The 26,703-nt window shown below is 36.7% G+C and overlaps 1 protein-coding gene across 1 annotated transcript in view; it reads right to left on the bottom strand.

Annotated features, from left to right (window-relative positions):
* Window positions 1-26,703, bottom strand: part of DZIP3 (DAZ interacting zinc finger protein 3) — a 138,875-nt gene that overhangs the window by 106,370 nt on the left and 5,802 nt on the right. The window lies entirely within an intron of this gene.

Raw genomic sequence — 26,703 nt, 5'->3', positions numbered from 1 at the left:
GAGACAGCCTGACAAAATGCCCAGAGTCCAGAGATGGAGGTCTCATTTATGGAATGAGGAGGTCGGTGTTACTGGAGGAGTACATGACCATCAAAGTGGTCATCAGGAAATCCAAAGAAAAAAGCGAATTTTTTTTCTAACTTAGGGAGCAGGAACAGGACTTGGAAAGGAACAAGGGTGGGGTGAGAAGCTAAGAATGAGGTCAACCTGAACCTGTATTTCTTTTCTTTTCTTTTTTTTTCCCACAAGTCATTCAGTTTATTGCTCACAGGCATGCAAACATGCAGCTCCCCAGCCAATGGATACACAGGTAGTGACTCAGGCACTCTGAGAGTATTATAGGATTCATAGCACCCCAGTCTTTCTGTCTGATTGCTGTACAGGGCTAGGTAGATTCCCAGGGACTGAATGGGAGGAGTCCCTCAAGGCATCAGTCAGCCCAGTGTAGACTGAAGTAGACCCACATAAGGACTTTAAGATTAGAAAAAACATTTTAGCCTTGCATACCTGGATCACAGAAAGTTGACTAAACAGATTGAGATCAGTGCTGTCTGGAATTCCAGGCTTAAATGTAGCTGATTCAGGCAGGCTTGGATATATAGGACCTTCCCAGTACAGAGGTGAGTCAATTAGCGGTTAACCAGTCCCATTTGTTGAACCTGTATTTCAAGACAAGTCACAGATCCACCAGGAATACCGAAGATGGCGAGATTAACCCAAGTTAGGATCATAAAGTGCCCCAGACAATTTAGGAGGGGATGTGCAGGTGGGAGAGACTTTCAGCTGAGATTAGGGGCTAGGAGGGAAGGAGAAGCTAGCAGATGCAACTCAAACAGCCTGAGCAAAGAGCAGGAACCAAATCTAGCCTTTACTGTTGGCTCAGCCCCTAGATCTTCGCCTCACAAGCAGCTTGCAACTCATCCTGAGAAAAAAGGAGTTCGGACCGCAGAGGAGCCTCAAGGGTAGCCTCTCTGAAGCTGCCGTTATGCAGCCAGCTAATGGATGCTATGGACAGTAGTAGTAGTCTACTGGAAGTCCAACCAGAGGCAAGCCTATAGTTTCACTACCCAGACTTAAGCTCAGACCAGAGGGGGAGTGACCAGACTTTACACTAGATCACACCGCTGAGAACTCCTTGAAAATCTGCAAGTTCTCCTCACAGCCTTGAAGAACAGACTCATTATCCAAGAAAAGAAGTAACAGAAAACACGAAAATGACCAAACAAGGCTCCAACAGCAGAGGCTGACCCTGATACAAAGTCCCAATCTGGGAAGTAAGTCTGGAAGAAGGAGTAAACAAATGAAGAATCCCCCTAAAAAAAGATGCATTTTGGTGCCAGAAACACCAACTACAAACCCAGAAAAGGATAGCTCCAAAATACCTACAAAGTCTCAAAGAAAAAGTTTGGCCTCAAGGCCAACTAGAATTGTTGAAACAAATGAAGAAAGAGTTGACTTGAGTTTTTTTTTGTTTTTTTGTTTTAGTTTTTAAATAATCATAAAATAAGTGTCCCCCTAAAGGAAAGTATTAGAAAAAGAAGTAAGAACTATGAAGGAGATCTGGGAGTTTTTGGTTTTTTTCCCCCACAAGATGTGTTTTGATGATCTTAAAAAGAAAAGGAACAGAAAAAGGTCTAATGCACTATGGAAGAGTTTGGTGAAGAAATACATTCACAACAGAGAAACAGGAGATGATAAGGAATGAGGGCAGGATTAATAAGAGAGAGAGTACAGGTTGAAAGGCATTAGTCATAAGCAAAACAAACTCTAACTTCCAAGAGATGTCAAGGAGAGTTTAAAAGGAAAGAAAGAAAAGATAAGAGCCTATGATTTCTGGTCTGGTAAAAGGACTGAGAAACAGTCAAGAGAACAGGAGACTGAAAGCCAGCTGCATCAAGCATAGAGTACTAGTGCTAAGCACAATCCTTTTCCCTCACTACCTTTTTCTTTGTAAAAAGGGGAATAGAAGGGCAGCAAGGTGGCTTAGTGGATAGAAAGGCAGGCCCAGAGACAGGAGGTCCTGGGTTCAAATATGACATCAGATACTTCCTAGCTGTGTGACCCTGGGCAAGTCACTTAACCCCAAATGCCTAGCCCTTACCATTATTCTGCCTTGGGAACTGATACTTAGTATGTTTCTAAGACAGAAGGGAAGGTTTTTTTAAAGGAGGGTGGGCAGAAAGTAAAAAAAAAAATTATAAGATAATGGAACAGTGGGAAATACATAATTAGCATATCTATGAATGAGATTCCCCAATCTCATTGGTCAAAGGCCAAAGGATACAAATAGTCTATTTCCAGATGAAGAAATCAAAACTATCAATAATCATATGAAAAAATGTTCTAAATCTCTCTTGATTAGAGAAATAAATTAAAACAACTGGAAGTAACACCTCACACCTATCAGACTGGCTAATATGACAGTAAAGGAAAGTGATAAATGTTGGAGGGAATGTGGCAAATTTGGGACACTAATGCATTGTTGGTGGAGCTGTGAACTGATCCAACCATCCTGGAGAGCAATTTGGAATTATACCCCAAAGGCTATAAAGAATGCTTGCCTTTTGAATCAGCAATACCACTATTAGATCTGTGTCCCAAAGAGGTTTTAAAAAATGGGAAAGGACCTGTTTTTATATAAATATTTATAGTTGCAGTTTTTGTGGTGGCATAGAATTGGAAACTAAAGGGATGTCCCTCAACTGGGGAATGACTGAACAAATTGTGGTATATGATGGTGATGGAATACTGCTATGCAATAAGGAATGATGCGCAGGATGATTTCAGAAAGAGCTGGAAAGACCTACATAACTGAATCAGAGTGAAATAAGAACCAGGAGAACATTGTACACAGTAATAGCAATATCGTGGAATGATCAAATGTGATAGACTTTGCTACTAACAGCAATACAATGATCCAGGACAATTCTGAGGACTTAACGAAAAAGAATGCTATCTACCTCCAGAGAAAAAACTGTTGGAGGAGGAATGCAGATGAAAACATATGATTTATCACTTATTTATTTGGGTGTAAGTTTTAGGGCTTTGGTTTTATAAGATTATTCACTTACAAAAATGAAAACTATGGAAACATGTTTTGTGTGATATAACCCAGATTGAATTGCTTATCAGCTCCAGAGGGGGAAGGAAGGAAGGAAAGGAAGGAGACATTTTGGATTTGGATTATATAATTTTGGAAAACTCATGTGGAAATGTGTTATTGAAATAAAAAATTTAAAATAAAAAAATGTAATGCCATGTCAATATGATTTTTTACTATTCATTTACTGAAAATTTGCAATCCGTGTTCTCTCTCCCTCTCATCCCTTCCCCTTCCCCAAAAAGGTAGGTAATATGATATGGGTTGTACATGTAAAATCATATAATACATATTTCCATATTTGTGAAATAAGACACATATTACTTTCACAAGAGAAAATAAAATAAAGAATAGTATGTTTCAATATAAAAAAATATGAATGTAAATGAGATGAGCTCACTCATAAAACAGGAAAGGATAGCAAAATATATTAGAAACCTGAGTCTAATAGCAGGTTGTTCTCAAGAAATCCTCTAGGAGCATAAAGACTCATAAAGTGTTAATATAAGATGATGGAGCAGAATCTAATGTTTCATTTGAACTAAAATAAGCACAGTAGCAATCATGATCTTGGACAAGGCAATAGTAAAAACTGATTTGAATAAAAAAAGATATACAAGAAAACTATAGAATGCTTAAAGATACCATAGATAATTAATTTCAATACTTAATATATATACACTGAATGGCATTACCTCTACATATTTAAATGAAAGCTATGCAAAGTATGGGGAAATTTATATAGTAAAAGAATGGAAGACCTCAATGTACCCCTTTCAGACCTATAAAAAAAGTTAGAGCCTTTAGTAAAAACTTGGAAACCTTACATTTAATAAACTCAAATCGACAGTACTCTAAGTCACCCAAATTAGTCCTGATGCTGAAACTCAATCAGTGATCTTCAATGAGGCTTGAATTATTCTCTATACCCATTAAAGAAATGTCCTTGGTCATCTAGTTAAAGTGTAATTAGGTACACTCTGGCCTTGCACTGGGCTACACTAGCAAAGTTCTTCACATCCACTTAATCCATGAAGACATTAAATAACATGGAGAGACTTAATAACTCCTTAGGGATGTTCAAATCTAGAAGTTATAATCAGGGTGTTTCAGCATATAGTCAAAATCTGAACAATAGCCTTATCCCTTTAACCTCAAGCTGACCATTGATGGTTCTCTGATAACAAATTTAGCAGCCAGAATAGAACACAATACAAATAATCTGATGGAAGCAGACTACAATTAGCCTATCACTTCTTTATTACTGTATAATCAGATTCCTTGTTTGGCATATCACATTATTGACATAATAAAGAGCTTGAAGTTTTCTAAAATTCTCAGATGTTTTTGTTCTCTCTACCTCTCCCATCTTGTATATATGAAGATTATTTGTTTTGAACTAGTATAAGATCTAATATTTATTCTTGTTGAATTTTATTTGATTCCATTTGGCCCAGTCCCTGACTTTATTTTTTATATTATGTTTCCTAACTACCATCCTTAATCCTATTTCAATTAGATGTGTAATCCTTTGAAAACTAATATTCAGATTTTCTTTTGCTCAACTATCTTTTAGCTGGAATATGACTCGTTCTTTGACATGTATTTATAATATATTAAAGAGATAAATCCTGATTCACTACAAATTTATATCAGAAATCTATAACTTGGTACACTTCCAGAGTCAGAATTTTGAGCCTATCACCACAATAAGCCCTGAAAGAAGAGTTGCAGAAATATCCCTGAAAGTAAGATGAGATTGCTGAAGAAGAGAGGTAAATGACTTCAAAAGCGAAGAACTTTTCAGTAAAGGAAAAAGTCAAGGAAATGAACAAACAGGAAAACAAAAACTCCCAAGTGATAAAGATAATTAATTAGAAACAAAAGTGAAAACACTCTAAGGAAAAAAATAATAAATAAGTATTTTTAAAATGTGCTCAGAAACAAAGTTGGAGCAGCTAGGAGGCTCAGTGGATAGAATTCCAGACCTGGAGGCTGGAGTCCTGGGTTCAAATATGGTCTCAGATACTTCCTAGCTGAGTGACCCCTGGCCAAATAATTTAATCCCAATTGCCTACCCCTTACCACTCTTCTGCCTTGGAACTGATTCTTGTACTGATTCTAAGAGAGAAGGTAAGGGTTTAAAAAAATTAAGTAAAAAAATAAAAGTGAAAAAATAAAAGTACCACAAGTCATATCACAATACCATAAATACCACACATATCACAAAACTACTTTAAATTTGGAGTTCTTAACTTACTGTCATAGCCCACTTTGGCAGTTTGATAATACTTATGGACCACTTTTCAAAATATTATTTTTAAAAGGAATCTAAATTAATATAAAGCAATTTTTCCTCATTCAAATTCACAGTTCTTTTGAATGTATCTTTGGACACCAGGAAAAGAACCCATTCTCAAAAAGAAAGAAACTTTTCTGATATAATTCCAAACTATTTTCCATATTTTTTTAAACCCTTACCTTCCATCTTGGAGTCAATACTCTGTGGCAAGATCTCTGCCAAGAAAATCCCAAATTGGATTATAAAGAGTTGAATGTGATTGAACAATACCAGAGGATCTCAGAGCTGGCTTCTCCATGGATTCCCAGGACTCCTGCCTGATAGAGACAATGTTTCTCCCAGGTGAGAGAGTCCCATTAAAGGATGCCATGGCCAAAGAAGATAGGAGAAAGAAATCTCCCCCCTCTCCCTTGACGTAAGGCAATTCCTTCATAACTGATTCTCTTCTTTCCTGCCAGAGGTCATGTTCCTTGCATATTTCTCTTGCTTCAAATCATTTCTTAGGCTGTCTCGGTTTTTAAAAGGCCATCAGAAGTGTGGCATATCCTAGAGTGGTGTCAGGAATAGAGATCACCTGGGATTCCAATAGTATAAGTACATCCCTCTAACAATGCAATTGAGCATCTTCTCTGTAATTCATAAACTTAGAGAGCTGCCAATAGCACTGAAATGTGTAGTGATTCACCCAGGGTCAAATGTATTCAGTCATTTTTCAGTCTGTGACCCATTTGGAATTTTCTTGGCAGAGATACTAGTGTGGTTTGGTGTTTCCTTCTTCATCTTAGTTGACAGATGAGGAAATTGAGGCAAACAGGATTAAGTGACTTACCTAGGATCACATAGCTGGGAAGTGTCTGAGGTCAGATGTGAATTCAGGAAAATGAATCTTCCTGATTCCAGACCTGGCACTCCATCCATCTACTTTGTGACATAGCAGATTGACATTATCTTGGAGGCAAACTCTCTAGATAACCACATTGTCTCCTATTTCTTTTTTTTTTCCCAATAGCATCTGATATTCTCAGATAGTCTCCTAAGTATATTCAGCCTACTGACCTGTAAATCTCAACTAAAATTTTTTCTTCTATTGGAAGTCTTTCCCAACTCTCTTAATTCTAGTGATTTCTTTCAGTTAATTATTTACTATATATCCTGTTAATATAGTTTTATATGTTTATATATTGTCTCCTCCATTAGATTGTCATTTCCTTCTGTGCAGGGGTTATTTTTTTTTTGGGGGGGGTGCCTCTTTTTGTATTTTGCACAGTCCTTGGCACATAGTAAGTGCTTAAAGATGTATATAGATTAATCAAAACTGACCTAGTCTAGCCATGCTTAGCTTCTGTGAAAGGGAATTTTTTTTTATCTTAACTTAATCAAGTACTTGGGGTGTTCCACCCTTTTAACTTAATCAGTCAGGAACTTGTGAATCATTTTATAAGAGTTCACATCCTCAGAGGATGGGAGGTGGATTCCACAGACACTGGCCCCTGGGCAATGCTAGGGAAATTGAGAGACTTTGATTGATTCCTGGGATGTGATAGACCAGTCCACAGTGAAAGGAAGGAGGAACCAGGGAGACAGGAAGTGACATGGAGAAAACTGCTTATAAAAGCCAGCTGAGAGCATTCTGAGGGCTTCTTCTGCTTCTACTGTGCTGATGGTTCTTGCTGAGGGAGGACCTCTGCATTGGTGTCTGCATGGGATTCTTCTGCATTGGAGGCTGAGACTCTCCCATTCCTCTAGCTTGAGATTGGAACTTTGTTGGGGAGGGAGCTAGATTTCTTCAGAGCAGACTTAGAGTGGTAGGCTAGACAATTTCCCTATCACCTTCCTACACTTCCCTCTTTACTATCTGCTCTACTGCAATAAAGCTACTAAAGCTGCTAACAGCCTCGTGACTTAAGAGTTAATTTTATAAACAGAAATCACAATAATTTTTTTTAAATTCTTATATTTGTAAAACACATTTTTAATTATTACACTGCGATCATAAGAGACTTGGACACTTTCGTATGCTGTCTGGCTACCTATCCATTTTGTAGAAAATATCTTCACAACTGGTAAAGAAGTAAATTAGTTTAGACACTCTTTATGCTTTCTCTAAGACTTCAACATCTTATTTTTTCTGCTACCTGCCTTTTATCTTTGGTGATTACAGCAATTGGGAGAAAGGAAAATCAGTTAGTCAGGAATGTTTGATCAAGTTCCCCCAATTTGTTCATTTTCTATGTTCCACTGGCCTACTATTTGGTTTCTTAGCAATACCATAAAGCTTTTATAATTACTATTTTGTATAATAGCCTGAACTCTAATAGAACCATATCCCATGAATTCCCACTTCTAAAAATTATATCTTGTTAATTTAACAAATGAATTTTGTTTAAATATTCCTTTAGTAATTTGATTTGTATAGCACTAAATACATAGAGGAATTTGGGGAGTAGCATAATTTTTACTATGTGAGCACAGCCATAAACACTATTTTCTACAATTATTTAGGTCTTTTATTTCTATAAAAATTATGTTATAGTTGTGCTTGTGTTAGTTCTTGGTTGAGTAAATTAATTTCCAGCTACTTAATGCATCTTTTGTTTTCTTAAATGGAATTTTTTCCTCCTCACTTTTGTTATTACTACAAAGAAAAACTAAAGATTTTTGCAGACTTTGTCCTCCTACTTTGCTTAATAATTAATTATTCTGATTAATTAACCTGATTAGTATTTTTATTTTGTAAGGTTCTCTAAAGTAAAACATTATAACAATTTCTTTTTTTTTAACCCTTTTGCCTTAGAATCAATACAAGTATCAGTTCCTAGATAGAAGAGAGGTAAGAGCCAAGCAATTGGAATTAAGTGACTCACTCAGGGTAACACAACTAGGAAGTGCCTGAGGCCATATTTGAGCCTGGGACTTTATATCTTAAATCCTGGCTCTCTAGCCACCTAGCTAAGCCACCTAGCTGCCCTTCATTATTTCAAAGAAAAGTATTTCCTTTCTTTTTTCCAGTGTTTATTTGATTACATCTGACAGACGCATATTAAAACTTCCTACAATTGTTATGTAAGGGTGGAAACTCCATCCTTACATTAACCTCAATTAATATAATCAAAGAAAACCCAGACAGCTTAACTGAATTAATCAATAAACATGTAAAACTATATGGTGCATAAATGGAGATTTTGAACCCTAGACTTCATTCCCCAGAAGTCCTTGGTATTTCCCAGAATTCCCTATAATCTCTCCTGCGTCTCCACGTTGGCGAGATCACATTATTGGTATTTAACTGGCGGTAATGCCTCCCATGCACTCTCTTCCTTTGCAATGATGCAGCAAATATAGTGGTAAGCTAAGAGGGGGTATTTTAAATGGGCTAATCAGCCATGGGCACATGGTATTTATTTTGTAATCTCTTTATTCCTTGATTTCTAATGATCCTTAATAAACCTCATGAAATATAATACTTGAATTATTAGAGATATAATTTAATTTTTACAACGGAATAAGTCCTTAATACATTTGAGAGGATTAAAGTGTTTTGATAAGAGATATTACCATGCCAGAAATGTCTTGTGATTGTCTGCAAGAATCAAGTTCAACTCTGTGCCTAAATATAACAGACCAGTTTGGAATGCTGTGGTCCAGGAACAGACCAGTAAGTGGTGGTCAAATCAAATGGGGAAGCGACTCCTTAGATATAATTACCCTTAAGGGAAGAGATAGAAGTGAATTTCTCTCTTTTCCCTCTCTCCCACTGAGCAGATAAACTTTTCAAAGAAGTTCTAAAGGTTAGAAATTTTAGATTTCTAGGTGTCAAAGCAATATCCTCAGAGTATCAGTGGTTGATGATAGCTTCCACATCAAGTACTAAGAGACACATTGAAGACAAAGCAGAAACATGGAAGAAAGGCAGCTCTAAGATTCTAGATGAGCACTAACTTTCAGAGCCCAAGAAAGAACTCCACCAAAGAGTAAATTCATTAGAACTCCACAAAGGAAGGAAGATACTTCCAGTGACTAGGAGCTATAAATTTGCCTTTTGAACATGTGTGCCTTATGTTTATTCAGTCTGAGCCCACTTCCTTCAGAATCTTGTGCATGAAGGAAAAGTGCATCTCCAGATTGAGGGGAATATTTTAATAACAACTGGCTTTTGTGTACCTATTTAGTAAATAATCTTACTGAAGGTTAATTATGCCTATATGATAATAAATAGGAAGTATACTGGTGGAGACTCCTAAGTAACAGTTTTAGAGATCCCAGCCCCTCAGAGATACTCCTAGAACCCTGTGGGAAGAAGCAGTTGATCATCTTCTGGAGATTCAGCCTGCCAATATAAGTGGAAAAGTTGGAAAAAAAAAGCCCAGGAGGGAATACTTAAATTACTTATTAGATCTTTTTTTTTTTAAACCCTTACCTTCTGTCTTAGAATCAATACTGTGTTTTGGTTCCAAAGCAGAAGAGTGGGAAGAGAATAATCTTATAAAACCAAACCCCAAAAACATATACTCAAATAAACAAGTGATAAATCATATATTTTCACCTTGAATGCTTACTTCTTAAAAAATTTGGTTGTGACATAAGTGTGACATAACCTCATGTTAGCATCATATGTCTCTATATTTTAAATGTGTTTCTTATATGCAATAAATTGCTACTTTTGCCTTCAAATCTAGTCTGTCATTGTCTCCCACATGATGGGAGAGTTCACATCATAATGTTCATAATTATAATTGGTGTTTATCTGTAAAGCTATATAGTTTTTTGCCATATAGTTATATTATAATTCTGTTATTTATGAGAACTAAATCAATCCTGTCTCTACAGCTTGTATTGCTTTGAATGATCTAATTCCAGGCTCTCTCCCTACTCCCATCTCAAATCACAGGTTCTTGCCTCCCTTACTGTAATTATCCTTACATGGCTATAGTTTGTTTTGCAAGAGACAATGTTTTCTTCCCTGTCCCATCCTACAGATTAGATCTTTCTTTCCCCTATCTATCCAATATACCTAATTACTTTATTTTTCTTCTGCCAGTCATTTGCTCTTCTATCCTTTGATTATGCAGCCCCATTATGTATGGTTAATGCACTTATTTTTTCCCCAACTCCATCTCTAATTTTTAATGACCTATTTGTATGACCAAATGTAATGACCAAATTTCAAGAAATACTAGGTCCCTTCTTGCCCTTCTATCTGGACTCCTCTATGTTACTTCTCTTTAAATATCCAAAATGGTGTCAAAGGCTCTTCTTCAACTTATTTCCCATAGATGTGTCAAAATGATAGAAGATTCTTTCAAAGATATAACAATAGAGATAGCACTGTTAGATGGTTCTCAGCATGCAAGACATAAAATTGTAAAAGTTTTTTAGGTTTATAAAACAAGGAGATAAAAATTCATTGTGGATGCTTGTCACTATCATAATGTTTAATGCAGAGCATAAATGAAACAGAGATTCTCTTTGTTGATAAAATTGTTCTGACTATATCAACGCCTTGAATATTTCAGAACCTTCTAAAGGAGAACTATAATTACTTAAAAAAAAAAAAAGCTCAGGCCATGTTCTATATTATATAGACCATGATATACACATAGAAAACCCAAGGTTGGTTCATCAATGCATACAAGTGCAATAACCCTCAACAGGAATAATGAACTTAGCCCAAAATTAAATAGGAAAAGATTGGGCATTTTGGAAATTGTATAGTGCTTTTAATTATCCTATGCTTTTTCCTAAAACAAAGACTCATTCTTTAATAATGATAGAGTATAAGTAATATTGAACATCAAGGCAATTATTAAATTTGATTTGCAACTACTTACTTTTATGAATTTTAGATTTATTCCACCCTGCTTAATCTAGCAACCAGGAATGCATATACCCCTACTTAAGGATTAAGTGTTGAGGAGGATGGCCTATGACAGACATGTGCTAGCAAGTGACAAATCAGAAACAACTGGCAGACCCCCATGGCTGTCCTAAGCCAAACTTAAGCTACCATTGGTACATGTGAGATACAGGAAGTGATGTAAAGAACTGTCTACATATTTTGTGTCACTTCCTCTCTCCAAGCTCTCTCGGAGATATTGGGCTCTCATGGTTCAGTGTTGGGAGCTTGTGGCAGCGTTCTTGGTGTGCTTGTGGGTTTTTGCTCTCTAGCATGGTTTAGGTGAAGCGTCTTCCCGGAGTGAGTCTGGTGAGTGGTTAGGCTGATTCCTCCTTTCCTTTACCTCCTGAAAGCACTATCCTCCAAGGAGACCCCTCATCTTGGAGGAGGCCTCATGGCTGGAAACCAAGCTAGATTAAATCTTGAAGAAGGCCTTGTGGCTGAGGTCTCTGAACTTCCCTTAGCTTAGGCTAGGCCGGAGAAATCTTATACCCTTTCCTCTCTCCCTTCCTCTTAATTTTTTCCCACTATTGTAATTAAACTACCATAAAAATCCCAAACTGACTTGAATATTTTATTGGGATTGAATTTAAATCCCTGGTGACCACTAAAATTATATATTCAGTCAACAACCCTAATTTTACTCTTAACAGTTTTAAATAAATCACTATTTACTGTCATCGTTTTTCTTTTATCTTCCTTAAGGCTCTATCAGGAATTTTTGGACATTCATTCCATTTGATTTTTCTTTTTTTTTTTTAAAGGAGAGGGGCTGAAGGTATGATTTCACTAGAGTAGGGTATTCTGAATGAAGAATCTCTTCTCACGGATTCATATCAGTAACTCAATTTATAATCTCAAGAAAGTGTGTAATGGGAGACGGACCAATGAGTCCCATTCCTAAAGACATGCATAGATTAATTAATCTGGAGGCTACAGCTTTATGAGTTGTAAAGATCAGAGCAATGTGCTGTCCTGGGATCTGGACATAAGGGAGCCTGGGATTCCATATGTGCCACATATGCTGGGTTTTGAAGCTGGTCCAGCATCAATGGCTTTAGGAGAAAGGCCAAAATTAGCTATAGCAAAGAAGACTTGTGAATTGTGATGATGTAAAATTAGTCTCATGGAGGGACTTTAAACCATGCACAGACAGATATTCTGTAACTGACTGCCAGGTTGCTAATTGTGAAGTGAATAACAGCCTCTTTGGCTACAGTTGCAGAACAAGAACTGGAGGCGTGCTCAGAAGGCCTTACTCAGCCTTGGCCTTCTCTCTTAGTTTGATAGTGGCCATCTAGTGAGGGACAGTGCTGTAAGGGGAGAGGCCTTGGGCCATTTCTCTCTGAGGCCAACATGTGTCCTTGTGAAAATAAGTCTCAGGCTTGGCATTTATTTTTTACGTTTTGGTAAAGGAGATTAATCTGGAGGCTATAGCCTTGTGAGTTTCAAAAGATAAAACCAGCAAACTGTCCTGGAGTCTGGGCTTCTGAGATCCTGGAAGTCTAGAAGTGGTGTCCATGTAGAGTTTTGAAGCCAGCCCAGCATTAATGCCCCTAAGAAATGTGGAGAAATCTTCCAGACCCTGCCTGAATGTGGCTGAAAGACTAATCTGGCAATTGTTCTAAATCTGGATGTGAACTTGGTGGGGCCAACGTTTTACAGAAAATGCTCCCTCTGAGCCTATTCTTCCAGGAATGTGCTCTGAACTGTTGGAGCATTGTATTTTTGTTCTTTCTCTATCTTTAAAGCAAATATCCCTGTGATAGGGATATTACTTAAGTGGAAATAAAGTGCTACTAGGACCTAAGGGATAGAGTGAGAAACACATCCAAATGGGAGTTTTAGCTGAGGGCAGTACATATGAGTTATTCCATTTTCTCAGGAATGAACTGTAAGGGGAAGGTGTAGAAAGCCTGAATCTGGAATAGTGAAACCAGAGCATAGTCACTGAATAAGACAGAGAGGTTATTTCCCGTGATAATATAGTATGGGTTAGGTTGGACTTGAATCCAGGTCTTCCTGTGTAAAAATTAAAATTAATATACAATAATTTAAAATATTATATTTTAAGAGATTTATTAGTAATCATTAGAAATAAAGGAATAAAAAGGTAATGAAAATAAAACCACATGCCCATGGCTAATCAGCCTGTTCAAAAACCCTGCTTACCACCAGAGTAGCAACCCAGGAAGCAAAGAGAGCAAGACCAGGAACCCCACTGATTTTATCTTTGTCTACAGGAAGTACATAACAACAGGAAATCAGTGGGCTCCTGGGAAATGCAGGTCTTAGGGTAAGAGATTTCCAATTACACATCTACCCCTGATGATCATTTGGGAGACTTGTGTCCCCAATTGATCATTTAACATGATCAACTTTTAAATGACAATAATTTGGAGATAAAAGGGAAAAAGAACAAACCAATGATTGCTAGGCCATTGACAAAAATCCAGTTAGAGGGAAGTCCCCTTCAGCATAAGAATATACATACAAAAACAAATGCATTCAACCCCACACAGTTCAAATTACCACAGTTTACTGTAAATCTTCTGATTCAGCATGTGGTCTATGTAGGCATCTTCATGGCACCTTCTCCAAACAGTTAACTTTCTGGATTTGGAGAGGTAGCATGTTTTTTTATCCTGAAATTTCTCTCAAAATAATTTAAACTTTGTATAATAGGATAATTACACATTCCCCCCTGAGGAGGATAGTGACAAACACAGGGATCACTCAGGGATGCATGGCTAAGTTATGAGGTATATGAATCAATTGGCAAGAGAAATCAAAAACATAAAAAATCCAAATAAAAGAAAAAAAATAACTTCTGGTTGAAATATAGAGTATCAAAGTCTTATGTGTAAAAATTCTAAGTAAAGGAAAAATCAACCTATAACAGGTCATTGAATCAGGGCCAATTAAAATGATTTATGTAATTATGCACTTACCCAATCAGTCAGGACTACAGAAAGTTTGCCACACCATGAAAGACAGAAAAGGGACTAGATTTTTGGAGCCAGGTAGTAGCCAAATTGAGATATTTGGTAGAATGTGGATCAGAGGAAGTCCATCCTCTGACATATGTCAAAAAAGCCGCAACCTCAAACCCCAAACAAGTTCAAGTCCTCTTGTATTGGCTTAGTAGTTCATCAATTCTACCTGGATTGGTTTGTTCCTTTTTGACCTTGTGCTTCTTGACACTATATAATGGCTCTTTTGTATTCCCTTCTTCTGGAATCAGACAGAATCATTAAGCAAAGTCCCATAATCTTAAACAATGAATGGCATCATTTTTATAGTCTAAAGCTTTTTGGGTATGCATTGACATTAGGACAAATGTATTTTAAACTTATATTACTGCAAAATCAAAAAAGTTAAAGAAAATCTCAATACTATTGATATGTGCTTCAAATGCAAAAGGAGAGAAAAAGTAAAATTCAAATACTATATTGCACATGCAAGGAAAAAATAATAAAAAAATCTTGTTATCAAAAATATATAGCTTACAATCAGTGACATACTGTTGCAGTCAAGGAAAGGTAGGATACAAAGGTTCTCCCTTTTTAACTTGTCCATGAACCACTGTGAGTGAAAATGATTTTCACAAAGTAATTGTTTTTATAAAGCAATAGTACAGTAGATAATGCACATTTAAAGAAAGTACTAGAAATTCCCAAAATTTACAATAGCCTAGTTAATTATAATAGCAAACAAACCCACTATCATATTTCACATGAGTTGCTGTGTGACATTAAAAAAAATACCTTAGAAGCTAATGGATACTTGTCACAAGTTTTTCAGGTGTAACAATCTTTCAATCTTTGCTGGGATATTTTTTTTTAATGTATTATTGCCATCATTACAAAATGTGGCAGAGGAGTCTAGAAAAGAAACAAACCTCTGTACTGTTGATGTTGGGTCTAAAAATATTACCAAGAATCTAGATCATTCTGGTGGAAGGGTAGAGTAAACTGAAGAGTTACAAATGGGACATAGTCCCTCTTGGGAGCCATCCAGAGGTACCACGCCATAGAAACAACTTCCCAACTCCTCTGGTATGAGACTGTTTTGTCTTGTCCATTTACATTTTTACAAATGCAGAGGTGGGGATTATAATTACACTTCACTTCAGCTACTAAATGGACTCCTTACTTCTTGTTACAAATAACTCAGAGGTAGGCAAGGTGATCAGTCAGAGATATTGAGAAAGAAAATCTAAAAATCACGTCTGAAGACTCCTTAAAATCATTTTGAGATATTTAGCTCATTAAATTCTCCAAAGGTGGTTAGCCAGGCTGATGGAGTCCATCCATCATCATCTATGTGACACTTAACAAAAGCAAAATGTAAGAAAAGGTATTTATGGGCTTTTACGATGATATTTGTTCAATAGTCATAGGGAAAAGGTAACAGGATATATCTAATAGCTAAAACACAGTAGATTAAAATGATTCAGTGTAACAGAATAGTATTAATCAGATTAATATATGAACTGAAAACAACAAAATTAAATCTTAAAGCAGACATTCAGCAAAATACAGTAAAATATAGAGACTTTCATAAAACAATGGAGTCTAAAAAGGCTTAAAAATTTCACCTCCAGACTCTTTAAAGTTCTTTCCCTATCTGTTCAGCTTCCTTTTGTCACACCTCTGGGATCTCCCATAGTGAGGAGGAATCCCAGATTGGATGAATCTTAGAGACTGGGCAGGCCCAAATGACAAGGGGTTGTAGGAAGATGAATTTCTCCCCTGAATTTCAGGCAAGATAATCAAAAGGACCAGTGCACCAAGGAATGGTAGGAAAAAGCATCCTAAAACTGGGAGCTATTTGAGATAGGTAATATACTGCTCTTTCAAAGAGTGAGCCATGCTTGCATTTTTATTTCTTGTTTGGAAGAGTAACCTTTCTTCCCCTTCCCCCTTGGGGAAAAACCCTAGGGAGCAGCTTGCTTCCCCTGCCCTGTGGACAGGGAATTAGGAGGCTAATTATTGCTTAAGGAAAACACACCTAGGCTTTTACCAGCTGCCTGGACTCCTAGCTTTGTGGTGGCAACGATCAGCAGCACAACAGGAACAGCAATAGCAGTTGGGGCTGGGCCCGGGGTTGTGACCAGGGCCAGGGAGGAAACAGGAGCAGGAGCAAGTGCCAGAGTCTTGCAAGCCCCCCCACCTTTTTTTAAACCCTTAGAATCTGTCTTAGAGTCAATTCCAAGAATTGGTTCCAAAGCAGAAGAGCAGTAAGGGCTAGGCAATGGGGGTTAAGTGATTTGCTCAGGGTTACACAGCTAGGATGTGTCTTTGTCAGATTTCAATCCAGCAACAACTGTCTCTAGGTCTGGATCTCTAACCACTGAGCCACCTACTTGTCCCTTGCTGACCCTTTTTCAGGGTGGATCATCCATCTTTTACCCAACTCTCACCTGTGGCTCTTAGAAGCTCTATTATGTGTGGCAGCCTCACCCTAGTAAAGGCAACTTGGCAGTGAATCATAGTAAGAGTAACTGACAGTCCTCAAACCTAAATTAGAGGGTTGCCTACCCCAAGCATGTGAAGACTTCCCCTGGTGGAATGGGTGGATGAGAGCAATGAGTTCAGTGCCTATTGTAACAGTTAAAATTTAGGGGAGATGGGGAGACTGAGGCAGGTAGAAATTAGTTTCTCTCTGCAAGGAGTATTATATTTTTTAGAGGTTTATTAAAGGTTAAAGATTAAAAAATATACAAGTAAGAAACATGTGCCTAGGCCAGAGGCCTAGACAAAATAACCTCACATCACGCAAGAGACCGCCTGCTCCAAAACGGAAGTCCAAAAAGCCCCCCAGCCTCTCAAAAGCCTTTGAATCAGCTTAAATACCTTCTTGAACTCGGCCCAGGTGAGATTACAAGGCATTCTGGGGAAGTGGAGCAAAGGCTGGTGGGGATTGTAGTCCTGTATTCGAGTCTATTTTTTACACTATGAAGGTATTTGAAGCAAGGCCTTTCAAGCACCTGGGGCTTAACTTTTAGCTATCTCCTGGCTCATCACTCTCATCCTATCTTTTGTCATGCTAGTAAAGTTGGATGACTCCTGAAGGGACAGTGATTCTGATGACTCTGCTTCCCTTAAATCCAAGTCATGCCTTAAGACAGACATCACTCCATGATGTCATTAGTCCTGTTCTAAAATGAGAGATGGACAACAAGGATCAGAGTATCTCTCTTTCCCTCCCTTTTTCCCTAAGCAGAAACAAAGCTTAACCCAGAACTCTCTGGTCCCTTCCCTCTCTTGACTGTAGCCTCTTGGCCACCTGAGAGTATAAAACTTCCCACTCTCCAACTTGATAGATGTCTGAAGTCCAGGGGAGTGACTATATTCAATCAGGTGGCATAGTGATTGGCCTGGAGTTAGGAAGACCTGAGTTCAGATCTAGCCTCAGATACTGACTAGCTTTGTGAAACTCTATTTTCCTCAGTTTCCTCAAATGTAAAATGGGAATAAAAATAACACTTACCTCACAGGATTGTTTTGTGGACCAAATGAGATAATTATAAAGCATTTAGCACAAGTGTTTGGCACATTTTAGGAACGATATAAATGCTTTTCCCTTCCCTTCCCTTCTGGCCAGACATGTTTCTATACTGAGGGGAAGCTAAATGCCACTGTGTCCTTGTTGCATATCTTTCTTGTGTTAGGAGAAAGTAAAAACTCTTTGAATTATTCAATGACTTATGAAAATCCCATTTCCTCTAAAAATCATATCTGAACTAACAATGTGCTAGCATTAAACTTGCCCCTAAGAAAAAGGATAATACTGAAGATGGTGAAGCGATGTTAGAGATAAGTCCATAATTTGTCAACAGAAGAGTGTATGCAATGTATCTTTCTACCTTCTCACTAGTTGATGACACACTTTACAGAGTTGAGCCATGGACACTGTGAAAGGGAATTCTTTTTTCTCTTTTTCTATTCTGAGTTTTTATTTTTATTCTCTTTGTTTAGTTAGAATTGACACTTTGGTTAAGTACCTCACTAGACTGAAGACAGGATTAACTCTCCTTTGTCTACCTTTTAAATTGAATCAACAAAAGATTGAATATTCTACTTAGTGCTAGGTGAGAAGCCAGCAAGATACTTGGAGAACTCCATTTTTTTTTTAACTCAATCAGTCAGAAACTTGTGAATTCTTTTAAGAGTTCACACAAGAGTTCACAATCTCAGAAACTGTTCAATCAGGAAACTTTGAAACTTTTTGATGAAAAATTGATCTTCAGAAGGTGAGAAGTTGATCCCACAGACACTGCCCCTTGGGCAGTGCTAGACATTTGGAAACTGTGATTGCCCCCTGTGAAGAGGGGGAGGAAACAAGACATCACCATAAAAGCAAGGCTGAACTCCCTCAGAGCAGATGGTCTTTGAGAAGATAGTCTGAAGACATTGTCTTCAGGAGATAGTCTTCTAATTGGGTAGAGTGTTAGAGGAAGCTTTGCTGGAGACTGCAGCTTGGATGGTGGGCTTGGAGCTCAGCTTCAATTTAGTGTCTGACTCCTGGACTACTTTGTTGGGTGAGTGAAAGGCTGACTACTTTCCTAATTTCCTAAGAGACTAGTTCCATCTTGGAGGAGGCCTTGTGGTTACTCATCACCAGCCTTCCTAGTTGAGAGCTAATTAATCTCCTGCCTATATTAAGCAGACCCAGGGCAAAACATTTAGGTTGATAGGATAGATAACTTGTCTATCCCACTCACATTTTTTTCTTTATTGTTTCCTCTCTATTTATAAATACTTGTAAATAAATTTCTGACTTGAGTTATAATAAATATTGATGACCACATAATTTTATAAAATTATTGTCCAACCACACCTTTACAATACCCTGGAGTCATTTTGTGTTACCCAGGGAACTATGGACCTTGCTTTGGTGAACACCAATCTCTCTATGTCATGCTGCCTATCATTTTTCTTATTATGTGGTTGTAATTAGTGGCTATACTATTCTGGTTCTGCTTTTACATTCTTCCAATTTCAATCAAAAGTCTTTATTTTTTCATTATATTGTTAAATTTATGTGTGGTTGGACTCTAAATATATAATATGTGGTTGCCAAGGATTTAAATTTCTAAATCTCAAATGAATTACTAAAGTAAAATGAATTTATGGTAGTTTATTTACAATAGAGGAAAGATATTAAGGAATGAGAGAGAGAAAACTCTGGCTTCCTCTGAGCCAGTTGGAAATTTCTAAGCCCCAGCCAGGGGAAGAACAATGGGCCTTTCCTGGAGGCTTCACACCTCCACAAAGGCAGGGACACTAAATCAGCCTTTCACTCACCAATGATGACCATATAAATGAAAAGAAGCCTGGGTGTCTGTCTTCTGGTCACTCCTCAAGTGTCTGTCTCCAGTCTCTCCTCTGAGTCCAACTCTGAGTCAGAGATCTTTCATCCAACTTGAAACTTGAATCTAATATCTCTCCTCTTCTGGCCTTTCATCTTCTTTTTAAAGAATCCTTTTCTTTTGTGTCACCTCCTCTAAATTTCACATCTACCAATCACAGAATATACTTTTCTCCAGGACTGCCCACTCACCTTCTTTGGTTAGATTATATTTTTTGGGTTACTTAACACCTTTCTTGGTAAATTCACCTTTTGTAGTTACTTAGCACCTTTTTGTGGTTAAAATGGGTAGATGTACTTAAAATACTGAGTTATCACCTTTTTGTAGATTAAAATCTAAAAATAGATTGTGGATTACAATTCTAGCTTTACTATAAAGGAATAGCTAAGTACCTTCATTGTTACAATCAGGAGATTACAATTTTATCTTTACAATGAAGGAAGAGCTAAGTATCTTCATTGTTTCAATCAGGAGATAGCTAAATCCAATCTTCACAATATCCTTCAAACTTTTCCATCTTAATTGCACCAAAGTACAGTATTAGAATAGTTTATTGTATTAATGAGTCTCATTTTTTGATCCAATATGTAATTTTTTTAATGGAAGTATTTATTACAAGTAATACATTTGATTTTTCTCTCATTCTCAAATTCTTCCTAAGGTGAGTAAAATCCATCTTTAACTTTTATATCTATTTTAAGTAACAAAGATAAATACCATATTATTAAAAATAAACACAATAGGTTCATGTGATCCTTGAGATTTAGCACCTTTATTATTAGAAACTGTACCTTTGTGATTTTCACCTCCTCTTTTTCTTTTATATTTATTTAATTTTAAATTATTTTCTAATGTGAATTAAACAATTTTTATTAGTATATATGGGCTATCATTGTTTTCTTTACCTTTATATGTCATTTGTAATACATATTTTATATCCAAATTAATATTGCTTCCATCATAGTTTTAAAGTATATGGCTTATTTTGTATGTATATGTGAATGCATAGGCATATTATAACAACTTAACTATAATTAGTAACAAATGAATGATATTATTTTTAAGAACTTGTCATTTAGTTGGTTTGGAATTTCCTTTTCTATTGCTGGTAGGGATGTCCTACATTCTGGAATTTTGTTGATGAATTGTTCTAGGTATTGTCAGTTTGATATCCATTTTGCTATTCTCAACCAATGCAGAAAATATCATGAAAGACATTGTGGCATAATGGATAAAGAGCCAGTCTCAGATTTAGTAAGATGTGGGTTTAAGCTTTGCATCTAACATATAGTTACTGTATGACCTAGGGCAAAATATTTAATATCTTGGTGCCTCTGGTAGCTTTCTAAGATTATAAGTTGCCAGCAAGAATAGAATTGAGCTGGTAGACTTCCGGGTAAGCATGGCGGCAGGCTAGATGCAGGACGCTTCCTCTCCCCAGTACCCACCAATATAGACTACCTCAAAAGACCATTAAAACCATTTTCATAAGAATGGAGGGACCCTACAGTAGGGTGCAGCATTGAAGTTACATAGGATTTGGGGATTTCCACACTATAAGAGGGTGAAAAAGCTCCCACCAAAATGTGAGCTGATCAGCCCTCCCCCACCCCACCTATGGAGCCAGAGTGCCTGCTATAGAATCAATGAGTGAGTGAGGGTTACCTCTAGAGAGAGCAAGGGGAACCTCTTGGTCCCTGGGAGCTTACTAAGACCACCAAAGACATACCCTGGGGAGCAAAGAAACCTGAAACTCAGGTGGGTGGGGGAGCGAAGACCTTGGGTGCTTAGAGCCAGCATTCACCAGAATCAGTGAGTGAGCGAGGGCCACTTCTAGAGTGAGCAAGGGGCACCTCTAGGTCCTTGGAAGCAAACTAAGACCACTAAAAACCTACCCCTGAGAGTAGCTACACCAGAAACCCTGACGGGTGGAGTAGCCCAGACCATGGGCACCCCTAGGAAGGTAGAGCAGAGCTGCGAATGGCTGTGGTGATTCAAGAGTTTACCTCAGGCAAAATCCTTGCTCCTTAACTCCATACACAGAGAACCTACCCAGCTCAATCAGATTTCTGACTTAAAAGGGAAGGTAAATTCCCCACAGTGATGGCTAATTGCACACAGGAGCCCCAGACTCCCTCCAAGAAAAGCAAAAAAAAAGGCAGTGACCCTCGAAAATTTTTACAGAGGAAAAACCCAGGCTATAGAGGAAACACAGGCGGAAATTCAAACAAAGATAAAAAAATTCTAAAAAAAAAAAAGGAAATTGTCCACAAGCTCTAAAAGAATTTAAATGGGAAATTATCAAAAATATGGAAGCCTTCTGGCAAGAGAAGTGGGAAATGTTTAAAAAAGAAAATCAAAAAAGTATAGTCGAAAATCAAAAGATTAAAGCAGAAAATCAGTCCTTAAGGACCAGAATTGAGCAACTGGAAACCAATGATATTGCAAAACAGCAAGAATTAATAAAGCAAAGTCAAAAGACTGACAAAATAGAAGAAAACATAAAATATCTCACTGACAAGGTGACAGATTAGGAAAACAGAGAAAGGAGAGACAATTTGAGAATACTTGGTCTACTTGAAAAGCTAGAAATAAACAGAAATCTTGACACCATACTACAAAAAGTCATCCAAGAAAACTGCCCTGATGTTCTTGAACAATGAGGCAAAAAAGACATTGAAAGAGTTCATAGGACACCCTTTACACTAAATCCCCAAAAGACAACTCCCAGGAACATAACTGCCAAATTCCAGACCTTTCAAGCTAAGGAGAAAATCCCACAAGAAGCCAAAAGGAGACAATTCAGATACCAAGGAGCACCAATCAGGATCACATAAGACATGGCAGCTTCCACACTAAAGGACTGCAAGGCCTGGAACATAATATTCAGAAAGGCAAGAGAACAGGGTCTTCAACCAAGGATCATCTATCAATCAAAACTGCCTATATATTTCAAGGGGGAAAGTATGGGTATTCAACAAAATAGAAGATTTTCAAGTATTTGTAAAGAAAAGACCAGAACTAAGTGGAAAGTTTGACATCCAAACAAAAAGATCAAGAGAAACATGAAAAGGTAAATAAAAAAAAGAGGGAAAAGGAGAAAAATGTTTTTTTTATTCAAACTCTCTTCTTTAAGGACTACAATTAGATCAAATTACATATATTAATATATGTGGAAAATGTTATTTATAACTCTCAAAATTGTATTGATTATCATAGTATTTAGAAGAATCACTCATAGGAAAAGATTGGGGCAGTAAGGGCTATAAGATGATATGCCAAAAAAAAGAAAAAGGGTGGGGGAAAGATGGTACCAAAAGATACTTGAAGAAATAAAATAAATAGAATAATCCTTTTCACACAAAGATACACATAGGAAGGGGAAGGAAAGAACACTCTTATAAGGAGAGGAAGAGAGTGCTAATAGGTAATACTTAAACCTTACTCTCTCTGAAATCAACTCTGAGCGGGAAGAGCATCTAGATCTATTGGGATCTTGAATTCTATCTTATCCTACAGGGTAAGAGAGAAGGGAAAACTAAGGGGGGGTGGAGGGGAGGGAGTACAGAAAGGGAGGGTAGAAGGGGGGGAAGGAACTTAACAGACCATAAAAAAATAAACACGAAGGGAACAAGAAGGGAGGGACATGAAAGGGGAGCATAACAAGGGAGGGGATTAGGGGGATTGATTAAAAATAAACCACCGGTTTAAAAGGATATAGCAAAAGATGAAAGGACAAAACAAGGAGACGATATCAAAATGCTAGGGAATTCACAAGTGACAATCATAATTTTGAACGTGAATGGGATGAACTCATCCATAAAATATAGATGAATAAGAGAGTGGATTAGAATCCAAAATCCTACCATATGTTGTCTACAAGAAACACACCTGAGGAGGGTAGATACTCACAAGGTCAGAGTTAAAGGTTGGAATGAGACCTATTGTGCCTGAAATGATAGAAAGAAGGCAGGTGTTGCAATCATGATATCTGACAAAGCCAAAGTAAAAATAGACCTGATAAAAAGGAATAGAGAAGGTAAGTACATCCAGATAAAAGGGAGTATAGACAATGAGGAAATATCACTAATTAACATCTGTACACCAAATGGTATAGCACCCAAATTTCTAATGGAAAAACTAGTAGAATTGAAGGAGGAAATAGATAGTAAAATTATAGTAGTGGGAGACCTGAACCTACCACTATGAAATTTAGATATATCAAATTAAAAAATAAATAAGAAAGAGGTAAAAGAGGTGAATGAAATCTTATAAAAATTAGAGTTAATAGATTATGTAGAAAAATAAATAGGGACTAAAAGGAATACACCTTTTCAGCAGTATATGGTACATTCACAAATATTGACCACATGCTAGGTCATAAAAACATGGCATACAAATGCAGAAAAGCAGATTTAATAAATGCAACCTTTTCAAATCATAAGGCAATAAAAATAATGAACAGTAAGGGTACATGGAGAGTTAAATCAAAAATTAATTGGAAATTACACAATATGATTCTCCAAAATCGACTAGTCAGAGAAAAAATCATAGAAACAATTAATAATTTCATTGAAGAAAATGACAATGATGAGACATCCTTTCAAACTCTATGGGATGCAATCAAAGCAGTACTGAGGGGAAATTTTATATCCTTGAGTTCATATATTAACAAATTAGGGAGGGCAGAGGTCAGTGATTTGGACATGCAAATCAAACAACTTGAAAGCGAACAAATTAAAAATCCCCATAAGAAAACCAAATTAGAAGATCCTAAAAATTAAGGGAGAAATTAATAAAATCAAAAGTGATAGAACTATTGAACTAATAAATAAGACTAGAAGCTGGTATTTTGAAAAAACCAACAACAAAAAACCAACAACAAAAAATAGACAAAGTACTGGTCAATCTAATAAAAAAAGGAAAGAAGAAAAGCAAATTAACAGTATCATAGATGAAAATGGAGAACTTACTTCCAATGAAGAGGAAATTAAGGCAATCATTAAAAAATATTTTGCCCAATTATGGCAATAAATATGCCAATCTAGGTGATATGGATGAATATCTACAAAAATATAAATTTCCTAGACTAACAGAAGAAGAAATAGAATTCTTAAATAATCCCATATCAGAAAAAGAATTTGAACAAGCCATCAAAGAACTCCCTAAGAAAAAATCCCCAGGGCCTGATGGATTCACAAGTGAATTCTATCAAACACTCAAAGAACAGCTAATCCCAATGCTATACAAACTATTTGACATAATAAGCAAAGAGGGACTTCTACCAAATTCCTTTTATGACATAAACATAGTACTGATTCCAAAGCCAGGCAGGTCAAAAACAGAGAAAGAAAACTACAGACCAAACTCCTTAATAAACACAGATAAAAAAAAAATCTTAAATAGAATACTAGCAAAAAGACTCCAGCAAGTCATCATGAGAGTTTTTCATTATGGTCAGGTGAGATTTATACCAGGAATACAAGGATGGTTCAATATTAGGAAAACCATCCACATAATTGACCATATCAACAAGCAAACCAACAAAAATCACATGATTAACTCAATGGACACAGAAAAGGCCTTTGGCAAAATACAACACTCATTCCTACGGGAAACACTAGAAAGCATAGGAATAGAAGGGCCTTTCCTAAAAATAATAAACAGTATTTATCTAAAACCATCAGCAAAAATCATCTGCAATGGGGATTAACTAGATGCATTCCCAATAAGATCAGGAGTGAAACAAGGATTCCCATTATCACCTCTATTATTTAAAATTGTACTAGAAACATTAGCAATAGCAACTAGAGAAGAAAAGGAAATTGAAGGTATTAAAATTGGCAATGAGGAGACCAAGCTATCACTCTTTGTGGATGATATGATGGTCTATGTAAAGCATCCTAGAGAATTAATTAAAAAGCTAGTGGAAATAATCAAGAACTTTAGCAAAGTTGCAGGATAAACCCACATAAGTCATCAGCATTTCTATTTATCTCCAATGCATGTCAGCAGCAGGAATTAGAAAGAGAAATTTCATTTAAAATCACCCTAGACAATATAAAATACTTAGGAATCTATCTGCCAAGATGAACATAGGAACTATATGAACACAACTACAAAACACTTTCCACACAACTAAAACTAGATCTGAGCTATTGGAAAAAACATTAATTGCTGATGGGTAGGATGAGCTAACAAAATAAAAATGACCATCCTACCCAAAGTTATCTATTTATTTAGTGTCATACCCATTGAACTTCCAAAAAACTTTTTTACTGAACTAGAAAAAACCATAACAAAGTTCATTTGGAAGAACAAAAGATCAAGGATATCCAGGGAAATAATGGGAAAAAAATAAAACAAAGGAAGGTGGCCTTGCAGTACCAGGTCTCAAATTATACTATAAAGCATTAATCATCAAAACAATTTGGTACTGGCAAAGAGACAGAAAGGAGGATCAATGGAATAGACTTGTGGTAAGTGACCTCAGCAAGACAGTCTATGATAAGCCCAAAGATCCCAGGTTTGGGGACAAAAATCCACTATTTGATAAAAACTGCTGGGAAAATTGGAAGACAGTGTAGGAAAGATTAGGCTTGGATCAACACCTCACACCCTACACCAAGATAAACTCAGAATGGGTGAATGACTCTAATATAAAGAAGGAAACTATAAGTAAATTATGTGAACACAGAACAGTATACATGTCAGACCTTTGGGAAGGGAAAAATTTTAAAACCAAGCAAGAGTTAGAAAGAATCACAAAATATAAAATAAATAATTTTGACTACATCAAATTAAAAAGTTTTTGTACAAACGAAACCAATTTAACCAAAATCAGAAGGGAAATAACAAACTGTAAACAATCTTCATAACAAAAACCTCTGAGAAAGGTCAAATTACTCAAATTTACAAAGAACTAAATCACTTGTACAAAAAATCAAGCCATTCTCCAATTGAAAAATGGGCAAGGGACATGAATAGGCAATTTTCAACCAAAGAAATAAAAACCATTAATAAGCACATGA

The sequence above is a fragment of the Monodelphis domestica genome, chromosome 4 (genome assembly GCF_027887165.1).
Source record: "Monodelphis domestica isolate mMonDom1 chromosome 4, mMonDom1.pri, whole genome shotgun sequence".
Lineage (NCBI taxonomy): Eukaryota > Metazoa > Chordata > Mammalia > Didelphimorphia > Didelphidae > Monodelphis > Monodelphis domestica.
The sequence above is the reverse complement of the archived record's forward strand: the minus strand, read 5'-3'. Positions and strand labels throughout refer to the sequence as shown.